Source organism: Notamacropus eugenii, chromosome 2 (genome assembly GCF_028372415.1).
Source record: "Notamacropus eugenii isolate mMacEug1 chromosome 2, mMacEug1.pri_v2, whole genome shotgun sequence".
NCBI lineage: Eukaryota > Metazoa > Chordata > Mammalia > Diprotodontia > Macropodidae > Notamacropus > Notamacropus eugenii.
The window spans coordinates 216435078-216442054 of record NC_092873.1 but is presented as its reverse complement, the minus strand read 5'-3'; positions in this window follow the sequence as shown (position 1 = coordinate 216442054).

Here is a 6977-nt window from a genome sequence, read left to right as displayed (position 1 = left end):
TCAACCAGAGAACATTGGTTCAAAGAAAAGACATTCAATAAAATAACATAGTAAGGAAATTTGCAATGGAATATTCATTCTTTTCCTTTCCCCAATAAACCTAGGACACACTTGGCCCACAAATACACACTTCATGAATGGAGAGAGTGCGCATGCACAGAGATCGCACTGAAGGGGGACAGATTTGGGGAATATAAGCATGGAAGGGCAATTTACACTTCTAAAACTGCAAGATGCTAACATTTTGAGGTGATTTCACTTAGTTTCTCTTACTTGACTGTTCCCCCTGGGCATGTGACTCCACTGATCTCTGCTGGTCCCATACTTACTCTCTGTTGGTTTTTGAGCTTCTTTGTTGGCTGCGTTGCTCTACTGGTTCCCAGTAAGTTGGTGAATGGTGCTCTGAGATTCTTTTGACATGTTACTCCTTGTTACTTTCCAGGCTCATCTCTTTCAGACTAGGTCAAACCCTCAGCAAGTTTACTAGAGAGATTGGAACCTGGCTAGAACCAGATAAAGGCTGGCTCACAATTCTTCCTCCACACCCTGGCTAACAAAAACCAAAAATCAAGGAGAATGCCCCAAGGCTAATGTTAGTCCTTTCCTTTTCCTGTTAAATAAGGGTGGTGGTTAAAACCCTTTGTTACAGATGACTAGATTTTGAATTAGCCTGCAAATTAATTTGCACTTTGAACAAACAGTAAACTGAGAAAGCAAAGCAATTATTCTCTATATCTTTAGCTCATATTATCATACATATCTGTCATATCTGCCCCCAAATCTGACTGTTTGGGTGTTGTATTTTGATAAACAAAACAATAACAACTTAGTCTTCCTATACTCCATCTCTACACAAGATTTATGACATGGTCCCTATCTAAAATGAGTTGAAAATCTAGTGAAGAAATAAGACGTGTCTATAAATTGATATGATCATAACTACATTAATAAAACATATGAAGGTGTGCACAGCACTTTATACACATATTATTATTCCATTTGAAATTAAATATATGATAAATTCATAGAGAAATATAATAAGTAATAATACATTATGAAAGAAACAAATAAGGAATTATTTCTGACTTGGAAGATCAGGGAAGGCTTTATGAGGGGATTTGGGGTGGGGCTAGAAGGCTGAATAAAATATTGTCAAACTAAGATAGGGAGAAGGGAGTAGAAGCATTCCAAGCATGAGATAGGAATCAGCAAAGGGAACCTGGGACATGTTCAGAAAGTGGCCAGTATTTGAGTTTCATTTGGGGCTAGGTTGTTCAAGAGAAACAAGCAAAGTGAAATAGAGATCCTTCTGAAAGGAAGCAAACTGGACCTCCACAAGTATTACTGAGATCTGGTGAGATAAGACTATATTCATGAAGGGAATATGGTTCTGGGAATGTAAAATACAGAATGTAGAAAATGAACAGAATAGGTTAAAAAAAAAGAGGGGCAGAAATAAGTATTAAAATGTTATACATGTGTAAAGAGACCCAGGAACCAGGTAGGGGAGGAAAAAGCATAATGGAGAGCATTTGTTGATAATCAACAGAATCAGAAATAGAAGTGAGATTGACCTCAGAGTATTTTAGTGACCACTTGGACAAAGGGAAAGAATGGATGAAAAGTTTGGGAAACAAACCATCAGCTTGGAACAGAAACACAGTATAGTAATGATAGGAGGTTTCAATAATTCAGGCATCTCCTGCAGATATCATCCTGTCAAAAGCAGAAGAGCTAACAATATCCTGATTGTCTTTCGTGATAATTTTTAAACATTTTTTAACATTCACTTTAAAAAATTTTGAGTTACAAATTCTCTCCCTCTTTCCTCCCCTCCCCAAGAAGGAAAGCAATTTTATGTAGATTGCATATGTGAAATTATGCAAAACATGTTTCCATACTACCCATGTTGTAAAAAAAAAAAAAAAAAAGCAAAAAAAATATGCTTTAGTCTGCATTCAGTTTTCATCAGTTCTTTCTCTGGAGGTGGATAGCATTTTTCATTGTAAGTCTGTCAGAATTATCTTGAATCAATGTATTGCTCCCAACAGCCAAGTCATTCACAGTTGATATTGCAATTTTGTTACCAGTACTGTGTAAAGTGCTCTCTACAGTGTTCACTTACTTTGTATTAACTCCTATAACTCTTCCCAGGTTTTTCCGAAATCATTTGATCAGAATTTTATCTTTCAAAAGTTGGAGGAATATTGAAAGAACATGAGAGTCTGGTTCTAATTCTCACCAAGGAAGAACTAATTTCTGTAAAGGAAATGATGGTAACCTAACTACAATTTCAGAAGACCTGTGATGGCTTCTTGAGAGAGATGTGATAAATTCAAGCTGCAAAATAAGGAAAACATTTTCAGACGTGGACAATGTAGGAATTTGATCTGCTTTATTATATATGAATATCTATATACATATATGTTACAAGAGTTTTGATTTTCTTTTTTTTTCATTGGGGAAGGAGAGGTTGGAGGGAGAAGGAGACTAAGAATAGAAATTTCTCCCTTCTAAAAAGAAAAATAAACAAAAGGGTATCACTGAAGCATTTTTTTAAAAAGCAGAAGGCCAGGAGGAGATAGACAAGCAGGACAGCTTTGAAAGTTATATTTTGAATTTATTTTAGACTTAAATAGAAAAGCAAGTTGTCTATAACAGAGATTCACAGATTCACGTAAAATCCTCTTTCTGTTCTGCTATATCTATAGGAATGATCTTTATTTGGAGGTTGTTAAGTTTTGAATTTTAAAAATAAAAAAAAAATTCTAAGAAAAGAAAAGTATTGGTGGGAATTTTAGGAGGGACCAAGTTTTCCCAATCAGAATTTGTGATAGAGATGGTAAGGAATAAGCATAGTCTGACATGTGCCCTTAGATTTTAAAAGAGCCAGATTTAGGTTAGGTAAGTTTTCATGGCCTGACATTTTATGGGAAAAATCAGCTTAGGAGAGACAGAAAGTGCTCAAGAATGAAATTCTAAAGACATGAAAAGAAACAATTCCAAATAAGACAGACAAGGGAAACTGCTTAAAGATGAAGATGAATGAGCACAACTCATCAATTAACTATATATGTGTATGTGTATACATATATATGCACATGTGTATATTTTAACTTAAAGAAGATGAAAAACAGGGCAGGTAACAATTGTGTAACAATAAAGTGAGGAATAATTTAGACATAAAGGGTGATACCATATGCAAATTAGGAGAGTAAGGAATAGTTTACCTGTCAGATCTATGGAGAAGGGAAGAATTTATTACTGAACAGGTGATAGAAAACATAATGAAATGCAATATGGATAATTTTGATTACATTAAATTAACAAGTTTTTGCACAAACAATGCCAATGGAACCAAGACTAGAAGGGAAACAGAAAGCTGGGAAACAATTTTTACAACCAGTGTCTCTGATAAAGGCCTCATTTCTAGAATACATGGAGAACTGAGTCAGATTTATAAGAATACGTGTCATTTGCCAACTGATAACTTATCAAAGGACATGAACAGATAATTTTCAGATGAAGAAATTAAAACTATCTATAGTCATATAAAAATGCACTAAATCACTATTGATTAGAGAAATGCAAATTAAAACAATTCTGAAGTACCACCTCACATCTATCATTTTGGCTAATATGACAAAAAAAGAAGATGATAAATGTTGGAGAAGATGTGGAAAGTTGGAACACTAATGCACTGTTGGTGTAGTTGTAACTGATCCAATCATTCTGGAGAGCAATTTGGAACTATTCCCAAAGGGCTTTAGAACTGTGCGTATCCTTTGACCCATCATTACCACTACCAGGTCAGTATCCCAAAGAGACCAAAAAAAAACAGGAAAAGGACCAACATGTACAAAAATATTTATAGCAGCTCTTTTAGTGTTGGCAAAGAATTAGAAATCGACGGGATACATGTCAATTGGGTAATGACTGAACGAGTTATGTTATATGAATGTCATGGAACACTATTGTCCTAAAAGAAATGATGAGCAGACAGATTTCAGAAAGATCTGGAAAGACTCACATGAACGGATACCAAGTGAAATGAGCAGAAGCAGAAGAGTCTTATATGCAGTAACAGCAATGCTATGTGATGACCAGCTCTGACAGACTTAGCTCTTCTCAGCAATACAATGATCTAAGATACAGGTTCCCAAACTTTATTTGGTCTACCATCCCCTTTTCAAAAAAAATTTACTCAGCACACCCCTGGAAATCTACTTTCTTTAACCCTTTGACAATTTTTTAAAAAATTTGTGTCATTTCAAAAATATGTGTGTATATACTTTTTAAAATGATGCATCTTAAATTTAATAATTTATTGCAAATTTGTGTTCTTTTTCCTGCATTGAAATTTCGATGATGTAACATTATATCATGTAACCATATAGTAGAGTACTATAAACAAGTCATTACATGCACATATTCCTTCTCATGCATGCTGGATTTCCCAACAGGTAGCCTGCCAGCACTTGCTTATTAAGATCTGTTGGTGGATTTGACCACTGATCACTTATAACTTGCATTTTTTGTGTTTATTTGGAAAATATTATAATCATTACTTTACCTCTGTTACACAACAAATGAATGTACAAATGGTTTTTCAAAATTTTCCTGTCTTCTCTTCTTTCCTTATGCTTTCATGGCTTCCTTATTTTTATTCAATGTCCCCGATTCACATCCAAGGCTACTCCTGAACCCCTGGATCATTCCAACTCCCCTCAGCAGGGGGTATCACCCACTTGGGGAACCAATGAATGAGCTCCAAAAGACTCAAGTGGAATATGCTATCCACATCCAGAGAAAGAACTATGGAGTCTGAATGAAGATCAAAGCACGCTATTTTCTCTCTTTTTTTTTCTTTCTTGTTGTTTTTCCTTCTTGTTCTGATTCTTCTTTCACAATATGACTAATGTGGAAAGATCTTTAATAGGATTGTACATATATAGCCTATATCAGATTGCTCACTGCCTTGGGGAGGGGTAAAAGTAGGGAGGGAGAAAAAAATTTGGAACTCAAAACCTTATAAAGGTGAATGTTGAAAACTAAAAAAAAGAACAAAGTCAGAAGTTCTATGGCTTACAAGGAGCTGAGAAAAAACTAAATATGATGAAAGAAAATCCCCAATCCAGAATGACAGCTAAGGACAACAAAAAGCTTTCTGTTTTTGTTTGTTTTAGCTAATCAAGAGAAAAGAGGAAGGTGAGAAAAGGAGATAGAACTGATGCTCAGTGTCTCAAGATAAGGATGACCATTGATGGAGAAAAGGAACTAGCTATACTATTCCTATTTTCCTTTCTTTTCTAGACCAAGGAGAATCATTTTTGCATTGAAAAGGAACGAAAATGGTTAAAAAGGATACCCAAAATGCATATGGAGACAGCAAGAGAGTAGCTAGATTTTCTAATAGATAGCACTTTAAAATTCACACAGTGAGGGCAGTTAGGTTGCATGATGGATAGAGCACTGGCTCTAGAGTCAGGAAGACCTGAATTCAAATATGGGCTCGGACATATACTAGCTGTGTAACCCTAGACAAGTCTGATTGCCTCAAAAAAAAAAAAAAGATTTGCAAAGAGTTTTAAGAGTAGTATCTCATTTCCTCCTCACAACAACCCTGAGCAGTTGTTACTATTTTATCAGTCATTATTCTCATTAGCCCTCGGGAAACTGTGACAAACAGAGGTTGTCACTTGCTCAGGGTCATGTAACTAGTAAGCATCTAATGAGCTTTTCAAACTTTTCAAACTCAACTCCAAGTCCAGTGCTCTATTGACTAAGCCACCTAAATACATCTAGTCATCAGGCCAAGACAAGCTGTATTCTTGGGCATTGAATTGACCCATGAGATTGCTGAGTAACTGTTGGAAATCATGCAAAGATCATGAAAATGGGAAAGGTACTGTAGAATCAAAGAAGGACAAACATCTCCATTTTCAAGAAAGAGAAGGAAATAGGGACTGCAAAAAGGAATTTGAATTTGATTCTTGGCAAAGTTCTATAATACATTATTAAAGGGATGGTGGGTGAAGGTCTAGAAAAAAATGCATGGTGTCATTCAGAACAGATGATTTCAGATCTGAGGAGACTGCATAGTACAGGGGGGAGTGTGCTGGATGTGAAACCTTGGTTTGAATTCTAGCTTCTTATTCATACTACCTTAAGGGATATTGGTCAAGCCACTTACCATTCTGGTCATCAGTACCACTTCCACAAAATGAGATACCTTCTCAGTTTTCTAAGGTCATGTCCGAGTTCAAATCTAAGATCTTATTTGGAAGTTTTAAGGAATTATTGAAATGTCAATAGTTAATAGTTATTACTTCCTTTTTCAACATCTAGAGTCACTTAGATGGTAGAACTCAGAAAGACCTGAGTTCACATCCATTCTGACATACTTGCTAACTGTGAGGTCATAGGCAAGTCACTTAACCCCTGATTTGCCTCAGTTTTCTCACCTGTAAATATATAATAGCACTTTTCCCCCAGTGTTGTTTTAAGGATCAAATGAGAAAATATTTGATTGGGAAATGTGAAATTAATTGAACACAATGTTTCCTAAGAGTCCTTATAGCTCTAAGAGTCTGTGGGACACTTTTGGGGGAATAAAATGTTTGTTTTTGATATGTTCAGTTTTTAGTGACAGTAGAGTATACATTAAACATTTGAAAATGCAAAATGGGAAATCGGTAGGTTAATCTGATTTGTGGGACCATAGATTTGGAACTGGAAAGGATATTAGAGATCATCTAGTCATACCCTTTATTTAACAGACAAGAAAACGGAGGTTTGTGCCCCATCTAGTTGAACCCTCACTGTCCTTTTCATTTCAGTTCATCTTTAGTCTAATCATGTAATCTTTCTAAGGCTCATGAGAAAGAAATTTTCTTAGTTGAATAAGTTGTAAATACAGTGAGACAAGACAGATCAGAGGCTCTTAATGGACTGCAAACTTAATATAAACAACATAA